We start from the raw sequence: 18,990 nt of genomic DNA, 5'->3' as shown, positions 1-18,990 counted from the left end.
CACCCGACTGCTCTTCCGAAGGTCCAGAGTTCAAATCCCAGCAACCACATGGTGGCTCACAACCATCCGTACTAAGATCTGACGCCCTCTTCTGGAGTGTCTGAAGACAGCTACGGTGTACTTACATATAATAAATAAATAAATAAATAAATAAATCTTTAAAAAAAAAAAAAAAAGAAAGAAGTTTCATAAAAAAAAAAAAAAGAGTAAGAGAGGGATGAAGGGGACAAACAGCCCCTTTTATAGAAGGTCAGGCCTACCTGGTTGTTGCCAGGTAACTGTGGGGGTGGAATTTAGACAGAATGCTAACAGGTCCCACCACTCCAATGTAGTCTACTAACTGTAGGCCTTACCACTAAAGCCTGGGTTAGTCTGCAGATGTGTTCCTCAGAGTAGATCCAGGGTTGGACACAATGTGACAGTCCCTAACACAACCCTGGTAGCATCTGAGAGTCCAGGCTTGCAATCTCAGATCCCTCTCACAAGCATGTGGGAAGTGTTTCCTGCTGTTGAGTTATCACCCCCAAGAATTCCTGAGGTTACAGTATTACACAGAGCCCATTATCCTCCTAGTCTCAGAGCAGTGCACCAAAATCGAGTGTCCCCATTACCACCAGCCCCTCTCCACCACTACCAGCAGGGGCTTTAGAATTTCTAGAATCTATAGAAGAAATCATAGCACCTCCTGCTTCCACCTTGTCCCAAAGTGTCCCTTGACATTTTACTTTGTAGTCCTGATGCCCACTGGTGCCATACACACATGGTAATCCTTCCAACCTTAGGCTGCAGAGAGCTCCCAGAAACTGGAAGGCCAGTGAACCTAGTATAAGAAGTGGTGAATAACAAGAGACCCTGGTACCAAGCTGGAAGGCAAGGACCAATGCAAGGCTGTCCTCTGACTTCCACATATGTGCTATGACATGCATGCACTTGTATTCATACATGTAAACATTTATACACACATACACAAGTAGGCATGCCTATCCAAATTAGCAAGTTTCAAGCCCATGAAAGACCCTATATAAAAATAAACAAGATGTGACTGGACCCCTAGCTCATCAGACAAACACATGTAACTCCACCTCCAGGGCATCTGACACCCTCTACTGGCCACTGTGGGTATCTACACACATGTGTATTCACATGTATGTAACACACACAGATGCACACATAAAATAAATCATTTTAAAGAGTGGGCACATCTTTAGGAACAACACCTGAGGTTGACCTCTGGCCTACTCACACATGCACTCACACACGTAGCACATGTGAGTTTACATACAAAAATAAGAAAGAGGAGGCAGGTGTGGTGGTACATGCCTTTAATTCCATCACTTGGGAGACAGAGGCAGGCAGATCTCTGTGAGTTCAAGGACAGCCTTGTTTTCAAAGTGAGTCCAGGACAGCCAGAGAAAACCTGTCTCAAAAATAAATAAATAAATAAATTTTAAAAAGATCAGGTAACAAAGGAGCCCACTGCTCTAGACTCCTGAATCATGGGAGATGATGTAGGAAGACAGAGATTTGGAATTTGTATTTATTTACTGAGGGAACCCTAATGAGAGATAAAGGTAGTCAGAGCTACAGACAGGAGACAAGACTCTCTCCAAAGTCTCCTCCAATAGCTGAGCTTCATTACCCCCATCCCCAACACACACACCATACACATATCCATACACATGTAGCGCACACACTGGTACACGCACCACACATATACAATACACACCATCCATAAACACACATCACACACACACAAGCAAAACATACAACACACACATACACACAATACACATGCACACCAAACAAACACAACGCAACACACAGAAGCAGATATTGAGACTTACATATGCAATTCTAGCACTTTCGAGGTGGAGACAGAAGGTTCAGAAGTTTAAAGCCATCCTTGGCTACAGGGAAATATGGGCTCCATGAGATTCTATCTCAGAACAACAATACTCAGTCAATCAGTAAATAAGTAAATGAATAAATAAATAACATTTGATTTCCCAGGGCACCACTAATTCCTGAAGTTCTGACAAAGCCTCTCCCTGAAGTCTCTATACCTATAACATGCAGACTATGAAGGTGACACTTTGGGACAAATCTGTGACTTGTGGGAAAGCCAGGAAGGACAGGTTGACAGCCCAGTTCCCAACCTGAAAGTTGAAGGATGTGCCAGATTTCTTTCACTTAAAAGAAACACTCTTCCAGTGTGTCCTGGACACTTCTATTCAAGTCTCAGACAAACCCTAGGAAGCCTCAGGGGCTTTCAGAAGGCAGGGTCTGTGTAGCAAATGACAGGCTGAAGAAAACTAAAGGGTTGACATTTCTGCCAGGACAGTCCATTCTCCACAGCATGTGATCAGTTGGCCACTTGGGCCTGTGGTTCCCATTTCACTATCCTGCCATCATCTATCAGCAGGGACACAGGCTTCTTCCATAAAGCTGCTCCCCAAAACCATTTAATAATGAAAACATGTGTTACCCATTTCCAGACGTGTGTAAAATCTGGTCTGAGTCAGGCTATGAAATTGGACGTGGAAGCTGAGGACAACCTCCTTCCCCTACAGTCTATTACAGTCTCTGCCTACATGAATAAAGGGGCTTACAAGCTGAGTGCCTCTGAAACAGATTGCTCGTGGACAACGTCAGGCTGCAGACTAGCAGGAAGAGAGGAAGGGCTGCTGGGCCCAGCTCTGACCTCAAACTAGAGGAAATACCACTGACCTGCCAGACAAAAAAAGAGGGACCTCATCTCACAACGGTGGACCCCATCACCCCTCGCCAGCCCTAAAACAGTCACTGCTAGGCTGAGGAGACAGTCCAGTCTGCAGGAAGCTTCTCCTACAAGCACGAGAGCCTGAGTTTCAGCCCCAGCAACTCCTGTGTTTTGTTTTAAACATGCTGGACAGAGTAGCACATGCCTTTAATCTCACCACTCTCTGTGAGTTCAGGGTCAGCCTGGTCTCCGTAGTGAGTTCCAGGCCTGGCAGTCCTACGTAATGAGACCCTACCTCAAAAAAAAAAAAATTGTGCGGGAGAGGCATTATATGGTTATAATCCCAGTGCTTAGGATGGTAGAAACAGGCAGATCTCTAGGGCTTGATAGCCAGGCAGCCTAGTTACTGGTCAGTGAGAGATCCTATCAAAAACAAGGCGAATAATACCTGTCCTCTGTCCTCTAGCATCCATACCTTATACACACAGAGAGAGACAGAGAGACAGAGACAGATGGACAGGCAGACAGAGACAGACAGACAGAGACAGAGACACAGAGAAAGAAAAACATGTATACACGTGAATACACACACACACACATCCTTGGAATTTTGACAACCTGATGCCAAAGACGTAGTAAAGTGAGGAAGAGTACAAAGACAAGCCCCTGAGAATGTGGGTTGTGCATTATATCAGCCAGCGGGAAAGGGAAGAGGGTGCACAGGACAGGCAGTCTGGGTGAGAGACTCAGACAAACAGCCTTTCCCAGAAAGAGCTGGTGTGGCTGTCTTTTCAGGACCTTTTAGCGTGGCAGAAGCCTGCTGCAACCGAGAGACCCTTCTCTCAAGTCAGAAGGCCATCCCGACAAAGAGATCCTGTGCACAGGACGGCAAGCAGGCCAGGCCAAGTCATTCTCCGATATTGCAGATGCTCCAGTAAATCAATCAAGGGCAGAGAATGTGTTTTGTCATCAAGAATCAGGAGCAAGGCTGGAGGTCAGGGAAGTGGAGGAGCCCTGGTGCTTCGCTGAGCTCTTGTTTTCCACACCGGAGACTGGCCAGCTCCAGGGCTCTGCAGAGAAATCTGTGCTTAGTTTAGAAGAAACTAAAATAGATACAAGGTAGTTGGTACCTTGATACGAGGTAATGGTGTCTGATCATCATTACTGTTTTTAGCAGAATCCCAAGCCACCTTCCTCTGCAGGTCAGATGTTTTGTTGACAGAGAAGTGCGAAGAGGAAGGGAAGTGGGTGACAGGCTCTGCATCACCTTCAGTGGAAAACACAGGCTGCTGAGCCCGAGTGTCTGCCTCCCCTCCCTATTGCCCATATTAATACATAAGGGTATTTATGCCTAGGGTTTTTTTTACCCTCAATGATGGATCTAGTCCTTTTGATTTTTAAACAACGACCATGTAGGTCTTGATAAACAGAAATAACTTGATTCTCATTTTTATTGGGGGGGGTTACTCTTATCTAGTTTGGGAACTATAGTGAAAAAATGCCTGTTATTGAGAAAACTGTACCTACTAGCCACATTGCTTTGAAGATTTGCACATAACTGTAGCATCACCGAGTCACTGCATTAACAGAGCAAACCGGGCGTGGTGAAGCACACCTATAATCCCAGCACACAGGAGGTGGAAACTGAAGAGTTCCCTTCATCTACATACTGAGTTTGAGACCAGCCTAACTACAAGGTACCTGACTCCAAAACTGTTTACTTTTGATTTTTTTTTTTTTTTGAGACAAGGTCTCTCTATGTAGTCCTGATTGTCTTGGAATGTGGGAAGACACATGTGCCGTTGCAGAGTGGCACAGGCTTCTGCTGGCCACCACGCATACATAGGCAGGAAAGTTTTTTGCCAAGATGAGGTTTTGAGAATTGACCAAAATTGACCAATCAGAAGAGAGAGAAATTGACCAATCAGAAGAGAGAGAAAGTAACCAATCAGATGTAGGAATGCAAATGAGGTGGTAAGCATCAACCAAGCACAACACAATCCGGGTGTGAGATACGCCTCTCCTAGGCCTATATAAAGCAGCACCAGGGCTGGGCTCAGGGTCTTTTCGCCTCTACAATCAAGCTCTCCCAATAAACGTGTGCAGAAGGATCCTGTTGCAGCATCGTTCTTGCTGGTCAAGTCGGACGCGCGCAAGATTGGAACTCATGTAGACTAGATTAGTCTGGAACTCACAGAGATCCTCTGTCTCCTGAGTGCCAGGATTAAAGTTGTGTATCACTACACTCAGATTCAAAATGAATTTTTAAGGAAAGAAGATGGGAGGGAGAAGGAGGGAGGCTGGAAAGTTGTTTGATAGCATTTGCTATACAATCCCGGCATTCACCAAATAAGCTGGGGACCCTGCCAACTCCTGTAAGTCCAGCTCTGAGGGCCCAGGGCCCTCATCATGAGCACATGCACGTGTGTACATGCACTCACAGAGACACAGCTACACGTGGTTCAGCGAGTGAAGGTGCTGCTTGCTGCTTGCTGCTGACCCTGCCAGCCCTCCTTCCTCCTCTAGATCCCTGAAGGTTGAATCGTAAACATACAATCTATGCCCACTGCAGACACAGCATTGGGAGAAAATAAAAACTGACACAGGCAGGGCTGGAGAGATGGCTCAGTGATTAAGAGCACTGGCTGTTCTTCCAGAGGACCCAGGTTCAATTCCCACATAGCAGTTCACAACTGTCTGCAACCCCTGTTCCAACTTTCTCACACATGTAGGCAAAACATCAATGTACATGAAATCAAAATAAATGCACTATTTTGTAAATAAATAAATAAATGACCCAGGGCAAGGGTTTAATTCCGTGGTGCAGGACAGATCTAGCATATGTGAGGCCTGGGTTCAAGTCCCAGAACTCCAAATGAAAAGGGGAGAGGAGTGGGTGCTGAGGATAACAGGGTGCTTGTGTTGTGTGCACGAAGCCATGGGTTTGAACCTCAGCACTACATAAATCAGACACGATAGTATATGCCTATAATCCTAACTTGGGAAATGGAGACAGGGTTTAGAAACTGGATGTCATCCTTGGCTTTCTGTTATGGTTACATGTGTCCCAACTTGCTTCCTATCGCTGTGATAAACTCCATGGCCAAAAGCAACTTGGGAAGGAAAGGGTTTGTTTTATCTCACAGATTACAGCCCATCATTGAGGGAAGCCAGGGCAGGAGCTCTGGGCAGGAGAGCAGAGCGGGAGATGGAAACAGAAACAAAGGAAGGGTGCTCCTTGGATTACATCCAGCTGCCTTTCTGACACAGCCCAGGCCTACTTACCTAGGAATAGCACAGCCTGAGCGGGCTGGGCCCTTCTGCATCAATTAGCAATCAAGAAAATCCTCTGCAAACTCGTTCACACGTCAATCAGATGGAAGGAAATCTTTAGTTGAGCCTCTTTCCCGGTGTCAGGTCAATAACCAAGGTGAGCCATCACGGCATGCATACAGAAAACCATGTGTCTCATCACACCACAGGGGACGGCGTTGGGTATGGGAGCATCCCTGCCCAGGAATCCTTGCCTTCACCTGATAATTTCCTTCTGTATAAGGGAGGACATGACCACTCCATCGTATGGTTGAGGGGAAGGGAAGGATTATAGTGGAAATATGAGGGAGAATATAGCCAGAGGCATCTGGAAGAGTCCAGAGCAGGAAAGTAATCACTAAATATGGCCAGCAGACTGAGCTAGGTCATAGGGAGGGAGGGAACAAAAAAGAAGGAAAACAGAGATGGAGAAAAGAGGGTGCATGGTAGAAATGGCATGGTTATATAGGAAGGAGAAGCTGGGGGAAGGGAAGCCCATGGCTGGAGATGTGTAGGGTAGGGAGTGGGCTGCGAAGAGCTGAGAAGGACCAAGATGCAGGAAAGGCCCCGACTCTGGAACAGGAATGTTATGTGAGAGAGTCTGGACTATGCTTTGCTAATAGGCACCACAGCCATTTTTTTCCAGAGTTTCTTTTGGACCTGGCACCTGGTATTAGTTAAGATACACCAAGTGCTAGACCAGTCACCCTCCAATCTCAAGGAAAGTCCTTTAGCAGCCACAAAATAGCTGAATATAGCATTTGGTGATCTGTGGCCAGCCAGAGAATGACTCCTAGGAGGAGAGAGCACAGCTTCTATTGGCAAGCCTGGGAGCACATGACATCACTTCTAGATGCATCCTTTTTTTTTTTTTTTTTTTTTTTTTTTTTTTTTTTTTTTTTTTTTTTTTTTTTGGTTTTTTTGAGACAGAGTTTCTCAGTGTAGCCCTGGCTGTCCTGGAACTCACTCTGTAGACCAGGCTGGCCTCGAACTCAGAAATCTGCCTGCCTCTGCCTCCCAAGTACTGGGATTAAAGGCATGCACCACCACTGCCCATCTAGCTGCATCCTTGAATTTCTGCTTTCGCCCTCCTCTGTGAACTGTGGCCCGAGATTTCTGAGCCACACGTTCTGGCTTTCCTTCCTGGTTGCTTTTCATCAGTAGTTAAGAGTTTTTGGTTTTTTGTTTGTTTGGTTGGTTGGATTTGGTTTTTGGTTTTTGTTGTTGTTGTTGTTGTTTGGTTTTTCAAGACAGGGTTTCTCTGTGTAGCCCTGGCTGTCCTGGAACTCACTCTGCAGACAGGGTTGATCTCGAACTCACAGAGATCTGCCTGCCTCTGCTTCCAAGTGCTGAGATTAAAGGCAATCATAACCTCGACTGGCCTTGATCAGTGTTTTATCACAGCAATAGAAATCTAAAGTAGGGGGCTGGCAAGATGGCTCAGTGGTTAAGAGCGCCGACTGCTCTTCCTAAGGTCCAGAGTTCAAATCCCAGCAACCACATGGTGGCTCACAACCATCCGTAACGAAATCTGATGCCCTCTTCTGGAGTGTCTGAAGACAGCTACAGTGTACTTACATATAATAAATAAATAAATCTTTAAAAAAAAAGAGAGAGAGAAATCTAAAATAAGGCAAACTCAACCCTACTAGCAACAAGCAAAATGTGTGGCCTATTGTGTCTGGTGCCAGAGGCAGTCAATCTACTCTTGAGCTACAAAGTATAGCTTTTTAAAGTTCCTAGACATTGCTTCCAAAAGGGTCACTTCAACCTGCAAACAATGCAGCAGGGTTTGACAGCCTACCTTCCTCAAGTTGTGGGTCAGGATTCTTAGCATTTTAGAGTTTTAAAACCTGGATTTTTTTTCTTTTTTCTTTTAATTTAGTAAAAGTGCTTCTTGAAAAAATAAAATAAAATAGAAAGGAACAGAAAGGACTTAACAGATCCTAGACGTGGTGGACAAGAATAGCCCGGGGCATCTGATAGAGTCTGAAGAGCAGCTGGGGGGAGGGTGGCCCCGCCCCTAGGCTGGAGAGTTCAGAGTGAATGCCAGCCATACCCTATAACAGGTAGGAACTGAGGAATGCAGAGAGAACCTGGCAGCAAGGTCTGCTTTGATTTGTTAAACAGGCTCCTCAGCCATTTGTCCTGGGGTTTGAAACCTAACTACTCATTTCTGTTTTGAGGTGCACTGCATAGGAAAGCATAGGAAAGGCTGGGAAACGATAGCAAGTTTTAGGAGTCACATGACCTCCATGGCTGAAAGAAGATGCAGTATGCACAAAGGGCTGGGCTAAGGGCTAATGTGTGCTGAACTCTCTGGGCATTGTTTGAGGGGGTGTTGTGTGTGTGTAAGCATGTTGGTGTATGTGCATATACACTCATGTTCAGGGTGCACGCGCGTGCACGCGTGTATGTGTGGAGGCCAGATGACGATACCTCAGGTATCATCTTCAAGGATGCTGTCCTTGAAATCCCTCATTTGCCAACCAGTGATTCCCCCTGTCTCCACCTTCCTGCCGCTGAGATTACAAGCATATATCACCAAGCCTGGCATTTTTATGTGAGTTCTGGGGACTGAACTCAAGTCCTTATGCGTGTGTGACAAGCACTACCACTGAACTGTCTCCCTGGCCGAGAAACCAGGAGTTAGTAGTACTTGTTAGACAATGTAGACGGCCACCACAGGGCATAACCGAGGGAGACTTTGGGAACACGTGCGCACCGGTCGTCAGCCACCTGGATCACGGTTCTCCTCCCGCAGGAGGGAAATATCAGGAAGCAAAAGAGGGGGAAAAATTAAAGAGGAAAAAAATTTCCATTTCTCTGTCTGGAATTATCATTTGCAATGAGGCAGCTTGGTGGCTGGCTGCAGACAGCCCAGCTGCTAAGGCTGAATCTAGTCTGGTCTGCCCAGCTCGCTGCAGGCTCTGTCTGATGGCTGCAGGGAGGGAAGAGGACCATGAGAAACTTATCTTTACAGCAGCTCCTGGGGCCCTTGCCACTGGAACAGTCTGTGCCCAGGCCAGATTCCCGCCTGCATGAATTATTCACGCAGTCTCCTTCCCCAGTGCCTTTCCTTCCTCTGGGCTGGGTGGCTTGTCAGCTGGGGAGAAATTTGTAAATGTAATTTGTGTTCTCAATTTTTGCCATAGTTGCAGTCATTATTTTCCCCCCATAACTCTCCATCTTCCTCCCATATTTTCTCTTCTCCACTTTTTAATCAGAGGGACATGTCAAGAGTGAGCTAAGCACCCTGCCTCTTCCTGGCACCTGCCTCTTGAGGCGGCAGATAGCCATAGGAGTGCAGCTGCATATCTTGTTTATGCTCAAGATCCTTGTGTGTGTGGAAGTGATAGCCACAAGTGTCTACTTCTTAAATGCGCGTGTGTGCGCGCGCACACACACACATGCACACATATACAAATACTTTCATTTATTTTGAATATGATTTGGATTTTATGCTCTCTCTCTCTCTCTTTCTCTCTTTTCTTCTTGGTTTTTCAAGATTGGATCTCTGTGTAGTCCTAGTTGCCCTGGAACTCACTCTGTAGAGCAGGCTGGCTTCAAACTCGGAGATCTGCCTGCCTCTGCCTCCTCTTCCTCCTCTTCCTCCTCTTCCACCTCTGCCTCTCTGCCTCTCTGCCTCTCTGCCTCTGCCTCTGCCTCTGCCTCTGCCTCTGCCTCTGCCTCTGCCTCTGCCTCTGCCTCTGCCTCTGCCTCTGCCTCTGCCTCTGCCACTGCCTCCCAAGTGCTGGGATTAAAGTCATGTGCCACCACCTGGCTGGACTTTATGGGGTTTTTTGTTTTTTTCTATTTCAGCATCCTCATCCTAGTAGAAAAGGCAGGATGGCAGTTGCCTTTCTTAAGAAGCCATTGACTGCTTCCTGTGAGTGCCTGAGTCATTTGTTTTTTGTTTAAAAAAAAAAAAAAAGTCTGTAGGCTGAGGCTCACTTGGTGTACCTATAATCCCAACACTAAGAAGGCAAAGATAAAAGAGGGTCAGAATTCAAGAAATTCAAGAACTCATTTTGTAGATCAGGGTGGACTCAAAATTAAAGGTGTGTGCTACCACACCTGGCTCCTTCCTCTTCTTATAAAATCACTAATCTACCCTAGGGTGCTCTCCCTCATGACCAAGTACCAAAAAGTCTCATGGGTACCTTTCATCCCTCATCCAGCTTTGTCTCTCTCTGCCCTCATAACCATGTAAGACGCCTCACACTGGGCTAATTTGTCCTAGGAAATAAATGGAAAGACGTGTGGGAGCTTGGTGTGCTCTGTGAGAGCCCTGAGCTTGGTGTGCTCTGCGAGAGCCCTGAGGTCTGCGCTTCCTTAGCATTTGTTGTTAGCACAAGCTGAACATGGTGATACAGAATCCAACTATTCAGAGGCTGAAGCAGGAAGATCGGCAGTTTGAGACCAGCCTAGAATCAAGCAGCTGCAATTCTAGATTAATCCCCACCAAGTGAAGACCCTTCCAGAACAGGCAGGTCCCAGGCATTTGGAAGACACACAATCACTCACACAGGACCCAACGACCACAGGTCCATAGTCTGTCTAGATGTGTAAAGTAATGGTGGCTCTCTGACCACTACGCACTGCTGTGACAGGGATGTGGAAAGAGGGCTGAGGACAGCTAGTACCGCCATCATGTGTGAAATATCATTGGCTTAATTTGAGCAGTCAGGTGACGAGTCCAGGGAACTGTACAGCCATAGCAATGCTGTGGCTTCAAAGACCATGTCCCCTACACAATTCCTGTTCAAGTTTAGTCACAAGTACAAGAAAGGTACCTTAAGAGGCAAGTCCTGAGGGCAGGACTCTCATGGATAGAGTCCAAGCCTATGATGTGAGATAGACATTTTGTTTTTTGTTTGTTTGTTTGGTTGGTTGGGTTTTTTTTGGTTTTTTGAGACAGGGTTTCTCTGTAAAGCCCTAGGTGTCCTGGAACTCACTCTGTAGACCAGGCTGGCCTCAAACTCAGAAATCCACCTGCCTCTGCCTCCCAAGTGCTGGGATTAAAGGCATGCACCACCACTGCCCGGTGGGTTTTTATTTTTAAATGATTTTTTTTTAATTTCTAGATTGTGTTTTGCCGTCTTCTGTCTGTATGAGGGTGTCAAGTTGCTCAGAGCTGATTACAGACAGTTGTGAGCTGCCACATGGGTGCCGGATCCTTCAGAAGAGCAGCCAGTGCCCTTAATCACTGAGCTATCTCCCCAGCCCCAACCTTTTTATTGTACTTAATTTTTTTTTATGTGCACTGTTGTTTTGCCTTAACGTATGTCTGTGTGAGAGTGTCAGATCTCCGGGAACTGGAGTTACAGATGTGATTTATCATCTGGGTGCTGGGAATTGAACCTGGCCCCTTTGGTTTAGTAGACTGCACTCTTAGCCACTGAGCCATCTCTCCAGCCCCAGACATCCCTACAGCTCCTGGCTCATACTTCTGCCCTGCCTCATCTGATAGCAAGTGCCCTACCTCACGTCAGAGGGTCCTACCCCACAAGCGGGAAGAAGTAATGCTGCAGAGAGACTAAGAAAAATCTGGACAGACAGGCGCTGCCATGGGAGCTTCCTCAGTCCAGTTGCATTAAAAGACTCCACCCACAAAGGGCAGATGCTGAGTGGTGGAGCTCCGGAGGAGCACTCCTAAAGAGAGCAGGGAAGCCCTGGTCTCTTGTCTCCACATCCTATCCTGTGCTTCTCTGTCTACATTTTCTGTAATACCTTTATGATCGACTGGCAGATGGCTTTCTCTGAGTGCTGTGAGTTGCTCAAGAATGGCTGTGAGGCCGGGCATGGTGGCGCACGCCTTTAATCCCAGCACTTGGGAGGCAGAGACAGGTGGATTTCTGAGTTCGAGGCCAGCCTGGTCTACAAAGTGAGTTCCAGGACAGCCAGGGCTACACAGAAAAACCCTGCCTCGAAAAACCAAAAAAAAAAAAAAAAAAAAGAATGGCTGTGAGGTCCCCAGCTTACAGCCATTCAGTCAGGAGTAAAGATTAAACCACCTGGAGCCATGACTGGGGTCTGAAGAGGCAGAGGGCGGGGTTGGTGGCCTCTGGATCAAACCTTCAATCTGAGGAATATGGAAACACCTTCAGGAGCAGAGGCCAGCTGCATCTGTGGTTATGGTAAACTCTTGCTGATGGGGAGAAAGCCTGTGAGGTTGAGGAAGGACCAAACACTCAGGGGAAGGGTGCCCTGTCCTCCAACCATGGGGACAGTCCTACAGAGCACAAGGCACCAGCTTCCATGCATACCACAGACCAATAAACACCTTCATCTTGGATGTTCCAGAATTGAAAGAGGTGGGGGGTAGGGTGGGGTTTGAAAGCAGGAATGACAAAGGCATGGAGAAATGAAAGAAAGAGAATTCTATTTTTTTATAAAAATTTCCCAGCCTCAGGCATTTTGTTACAATGGTAGCACAAAAACTCTCCCACCTATTATCAGCTACAATGTTGCCAATGGTCAGAACAAACCAGTCTGTGATGGATGACATCAATTGTTGTTTTGGTAAGATCTAGAATCTTCTATGATGGAGTTTCAACAAGGGATTTTCTGGACTAGGTTGGCCTGTAGCCTTCCCGTAAAGGGTTTTCTTGATTGAGGGCATGGAGATGGGAAGACCCACTCTGAATGTAGCTGGTATCATTTCTTACCTGGGCCCTGGACTGAGGGAAGAGACTAAACTCGGCACCCCCATTCCTTGCTCCTCTTTCTGAGGATGTGAGGTGAGGGCTGTCTCAAGATCTTGCTGCCTGATTCCTGCCATGATGGACGGTAACCTGCAGCTGTGAGTGAAAATAAAACCCCCTCCTCTGCGTTGTCCTGATCAGTCTTTTATCATGACCACAGGAAAAGATACTCTGACACTTTGTGTGCGCGCGCGCGCGCGCGCGCGCGCGTATTGTGGCATTTTCTAAAATGAAAATCTATAACATAGTACTTTCCCACTTATCTGCTTGTCAAACCACAGTCGCACCACAGCTCACGATCTCTGCACATCGGTGGTGTGTGGCTTTCACCACACCCACTCTGCTTCCTCCTCCCAAACTGAAGCAAGCCATTGCCATCAACACCAACTGCCCTACCACACCACCGCACTCCTTGTCACTGGAAACTATTCCAGGGACCAAACACAGGGCATTTATCCTCCCAGTCTGGCTTATTTAGTCTGCCTTTCAATATCCATTTGTGCCTCAGCTGCCTTCTGTTTTGTGTAGCTATAAGAAAGTACCAGAGACTGGTAACTTCCAGAACAGAAATGTATACCTCACAGCTGTGGGTTGAGCCTTGGGCAGATTCGATGTCAGGTGAGAGTCTGGTGTCCATGTCGAACAGCTTCTAGATGACTCCTTGAACACAGTGTCCCTCCAAGGGTAAGAGCACTGGTCTCACAGGTTAACCTCTGGCCATGCCACTAAAGGATTATTTTATTAGGTTAACTGAGACAGAAGGACTCACCTAATAGTGGGCCACATTGTTCCCCTTTTACAGACTGCATAAAGAAGGAATTTCCAGAGACCCAGCATTCTCCTCCCATTGTCTTCTGCCCAGATGCAGGTGAGACTACAAGCTGCCTCAAGCTCTGGATACTGTGACTCCCCTGCCATGATGGACTGTGCCCTTGAAGACTCCCTGTGGTCACTGACATCTTAAAATGTCTAGAGACTTTTCCAGATGACCTAGTTGAGAACCACTCCTTGGTCTCTGAATGTCCCCTGTGTTCCCCTAATGGCAGCCATGTGGGGCAAAGGACTAGGGTTCCCAGTGTCATCAGGACTGTCTAACAATTATAGCAGTGTTCCAACTAGGGTTGCTATAATGAAACCCCATGACCAAAAAAAGTTGGGAGAGGAAAGGACTTGTTTAGCTCATGTTTCCACATCTGTGGTCCATCACTGAAGTCAGAACAGGAACTCAAGCTGGAAACCTGGAGGCAGGAGTTGATGGAGAGGCCATGGAGTGGGCCTGCTTACTGTCTTGTTCCCCATAGCTTCTTCAGCCTGCTTTCTTATGAAACCCAGGACCCTCGGCCCAGGGATGATTCTACCCATAATGGGTTAGGCTCTCCTGTATCAATCACTAAGAAAAGGCTCTGCAGTTTTGCCTACAGCCCGATTTTATGGAGGTGTTTTCTTAATTGCTGTTTCTTCTCAGATGATTTTTAGCTCGTGTCAAATAGGCATAAAACTATCCAGCACACGCAGATTCTCATGTATATGAGCATTTTTAAAAGTGCATGTTTCTCTGTGTGTACATGTGTGGAGTGTGTATATATGTGTGTGAACATGTGTGTATATGAATGTGCATGTATATGTGTGAATATGTGTGCATGTGTGTGAACATGTTTGTGTACATGCGTGTGAATGTGTGTATGTGTGTGTACACGTGTGAGCATGTGTTTATGTGTGTAAATGTGTGTGTGGTGTGTGTGTGTGTGTGTGCATGTGAAGGTGTGTGAGTGTGTAAATGTGTGTGTGTGTACATGTGTGTGGTATGTGTGTGAATGTGTGTATGTGTGTGTACACGTGTGAGCATGTGTTTATGTGTGTAAATGTGTGTGTGGTGTGTGTGTGTGTGTGTGCATGTGAAGGTGTGTGAGTGTGTAAATGTGTGTGTGTGTACATGTGTGTGGTATGTGTGTGAATGTGTGTATGTGTGCCCACGGCCTGTGTGTGGTCAGAGGACAACCTCACCTTCCACTTTATTTGAGATCCCCCTGTGTTATTGGATTACAGATGTTTACACTACATGTTCAGGTTTTATGTGGATTCTGAGGACTCGCACTCGTGTGCTCTTGCCTCTCAAGCTTCCCCAGCTTACGGGTTTTAAACAGGAAACAATCCTTCGTCTTCTGCATCTGTATTAAGTGTGTGTTGAGCCCTGTGCAGGCTGCACCACCTCCTGCGAGCGAAGCGGCCTCTTGGTTTTCACCTTCATCTGGGGACATATAAATCCTACTTAGAGTCAAGATGGGAGATCACGCAGCGTGTGAAAATGAGATAAACAGGCTTGTGGTGTCTGTATACAGTAATCCAGTAATCTGGGCCCTTTACTCAGAAAACTAAAATCGAGGAGACCTTACAGCACCCTCCAACATAAATAACACAGATGCACTTGCACACAACACACACATGCACACCCATATGCACCCTCACACACATCTTGAAATAGCAAGTCTGACGGTGGAGGCAGCCGACAACCACAACCTGGGCCTCTCTCAGCAGCTCGAGGTCTCCTCCCCCACTGCCAGCAGAGCTTGGTTCTGATCCGCAAACACTTGAGTTTCCACTCAAGCCCGTGAAGCTCTGCTAATACCCATAAGCCCCAGACAGAAGCTCTTATTCCCTAGGAAGACTGGGGTGGCGGGGCTGAAGATGCTACTCGGCCTAAGATCCCCTTGCACGGGTGGACTTCATTTGCTCCTTTGTGTTTATCAAGGTTGATCACAGGATGTAGGAGACAGAAAACGTCAGAGTGTGAAAAGCATCACTTCCAACCTGGGAGGGGGCGCAACGAGCACTCAGCTTCTTTTGGAACATTCCGGAAGGCAGCATGCGGCTGTCCCTTTTTCTTCACTGTGTCCCTCACCCCTGTCCTGGGACTGTAAACTAGGACTGGAGACTCACACTGGCTGAGGACACAGAGCAGTCAGTGAAGCCTACAGATATGCTTACGAGATGAGATGCCTCTGCTATCACCTTCCCAGGAAAGATGGGGACTCCAACTCAGGTGTCCCGGTGTGTGGACACTACCCCACACTCACGCATGGAGCACACTGGCAATGAGTCAACAATATGTTCATAGCTGACAATGGCTAATCATGCTGGTGGGGGTAGCCTCTCAGATGAGGCTGTTTATTCCACAGAAGTAGCTGACAGATGGAGAATACTCTACTTTCCGAGGCATATACATAAAGGGCGTGTGCGTACTGCAAATCTTGCTACATATAAGCACAAGCCGGTCTCAACCCGGCAATCCTCCTGTTTTAGCTTCCTAGGGGACAGGATTCCTATGCTAGTGTGCACCACACCAAGCATGGTGTGCATTTTGGGTCAGTGTGTTTGTTGGGCTGTACCAGCATTTGTCTCTTTCCTCTGGAGCCCAGAGCAGCCAGGTTCTTTTTTTTTTTTTTTTAATTACGTATTTTCCTCAATTACCGCCAGGTTCTTTAACACAGACACAGAAGCAGTTCTGGATTCAGAGTTCTGTCACCTCTCTCCTCACAGCTCTGAGGTCTTTTTACATCTGTCTACTTGGGAAGGTTAAGGAGGCATCCTGGTCCCAGGTCTCAGGGAAGTGGTTGGGCTAGGGGAGGGGGAGGGGGAGGGAGAAGGGAAAGGGAGAGGGCTGACAGTGCTGACATTGATTGCTAAGACCCTGCAGCCAAAGGATGGAGGGAGGGAGAGAGAGGGAGGGACACACACACACACACACACACACACACACACACACACACACACACACACGCCAAGTGCTGGGGGTGGGGGGGAGGGGATGCGCTGTCTTGGCTGACAGCCTACAGGAAAGTTGGAGCTGAAGCAGGTGGGGCTTGTTTGGGTGCTGATGGTGGAAACAGCTGGGGAACAGATGAACAAAGATAGCAGTGGGGGGAGTGGGGGTGGGGCGCAGCGGCTGGGAAGGACACTTCTCTGTACTTCCAAGGGAGGGCCAGAGCCAGCCTGGCAGGGGACAGGACACCGCTCCAGGCTTCAGATGTTCTGCAGAGTAGCCAGCAACGTGGAACTCAGGAGGCCTTTACCCAATGGCCCTAAGTTGCTGAATGCAGCCCTGCTGGCTTTGCCATCAGCCTTGCTGGCTCAGCGCCGCTGCTGCCGGCTGTGTGTCCTTGAGCAGGCTACGCACTCTCTGAGCCACACAGGCTTTATTTAGAATAACAGGATCTATATCTGGACGAGAGTACAAATGTTTTAATGTGTATAAGACATGTTCTATTACGAGTGACCTGGCTCCTGATACAGAGTATGTGGGACAGCTGCCACAGGCCTAGTGGTCCTCATTCCTGCTGCCTGTGCTTCTGTGTGACCCCTACCCCCGAGTGACTCACTTCTAAAGGATAAGCAGCCAAGCTGACAGGACACAACTGGCCATGACCAGCATGCTGCCTCCATCCTCCTTCTCCTCTCACTTACTCTGACCCTTGGGCTTGCTTGCTCTAAGGACACTAGCTAATAGGTCCTGAGATGGTCACAGGGGTGCATTGGCCCACCGATGCCTGCACCCCAGGATGGCTGTGACTGAGGCCCAACAGAAAATCATCACATGGAGTTAAAACGTTTTACGATTTTTTTTCTTGTTTGTAATCTAGTTGCAGGGCTCTGGGGTGATGAAGTCTCTGTGGAAACCCAAAATATTGGATGGTCCATGTGGCTGGGACCATCGGTGACCTTGGGGAACTGGCTGTGTGCACAGGAGCTTGGAGGAAGAGCCTTCTATAGTAAGTATCTTGAGATGACCTGGCCTCATCAGGGCCACAGAATCCTTAAAGAACTGACAACTTCAGATTCTTGCCCACCCAAAGTCACAGGACATAAACATTGTATCACATGTCTTTGAGGTGATAACATGGTGGCTGGAGGTCTAACCAGGACTAGAACTCCAGCCTTCACTTCCTGACCAGCTACCTTCTGTGTGCTAATGCCCCTCCAATCCTCCTTTCTATTTCTGCCACTTCTTGCGTAGGGCTTGATGGTGAAGGAACACCTCACTCCAGGCCTGTGGTTGGGACCTTCAGCTACTGCAGTCATCTATGGAAACAGCCCCTCCCCCATTTCCCCCTCCTCCCATCCACTCTCCCAGCCCCAGCTCCTCCCACTGTACTCTGAGTATTGAAATGCAAAGTTGAATCCATCTGCAGTTGACTCTCAGCCCTGGCCTGGAATCTGGTCTCCAATGAAGAGTTGGGACTCAGGCCCTTCTGCGGTCTTACAGCTAAGCTTGGAGCTTTGAGTACCAAAACCAAGTGGGTTGCTAGCCAGGTGGAGGGGAAGAAGGCTGGGAAATAGGCCTGATGCGAATCCGGGTCCAGCTCTACAGACAAGCTGAGCCATTTGGGATGGCTCCTGCCTGTCTTGAACTTCAGGGGTCTGCTATAAAATGCTTAAGTAAGGTGATGTGAGGGGGGTCCTCTTTTGGGTTTTGTTTTTGGCTTGGCTCCAGGGTTGATAACCACCTCTCATCTCTCAGTCTGTGAGGAATAATAACATTGCCTGTCAGCTTTGACATTCAGTCTTCTTATGATGTGGGTTTTATGAGCCAAGTCTCCAGCCCCTGCGCCCTAAAGTCAGAAAGTGGTGGCCATATGCTGTCCCTCTAAGCTACTGAGCACTGTCAAGCCGACCCTTCACACCAGTCTTGCTTTGTCACAGTGTTCTCCTCTTGTTTTAAAATAGTGGTTTTCATTTTACCCTGCTGCCCTCTGAGAGTCAGGCCTGGCGCAGAGTACAGGGAATGTAGGCTATAGATCAGGAGCCTCGTGACATTTAGACCCATTAATCCATCAAGGGAAGCTGTGCTACCTCACAGAAAGACAGACCTGATTCCTCTCCCCGGTGCTGGAGCTCAGGCACCTCCCCCCTCCAACATAGCCCAGCTGCACACCACCCCAAAACCAGCCCAAGGAGATTGGTGTCAGGTGCTCTGACTTTTGCATGTCCCCCCAATTTTTTTTGAAGGAGGAGGGGGAGAAGCTGACTGAATTTTGTAAGTGAAATTGAGTTTCCATGATAACACATAGTACCTTCTAGAATGGGAGCCCTCTGAGAGCCACCTCTAGTCTCCAGCATTTAGCTGTAGGTCTGCTGAGAACATTCCATGGCCATGGAAGATGGGTAGATATTTTGTGTGTGTGTGTGTGTGTGTGTGTGTGTGTGTGTGTGAGAGAGAGAGAGAGAGAGAGAGAGAGAGAGAGAGAGAGAGAGAGA

Source organism: Mus caroli, chromosome 11, assembly GCF_900094665.2.
Source record: "Mus caroli chromosome 11, CAROLI_EIJ_v1.1, whole genome shotgun sequence".
Lineage (NCBI taxonomy): Eukaryota > Metazoa > Chordata > Mammalia > Rodentia > Muridae > Mus > Mus caroli.
The sequence above is the reverse complement of the archived record's forward strand: the minus strand, read 5'-3'. Positions refer to the sequence as shown.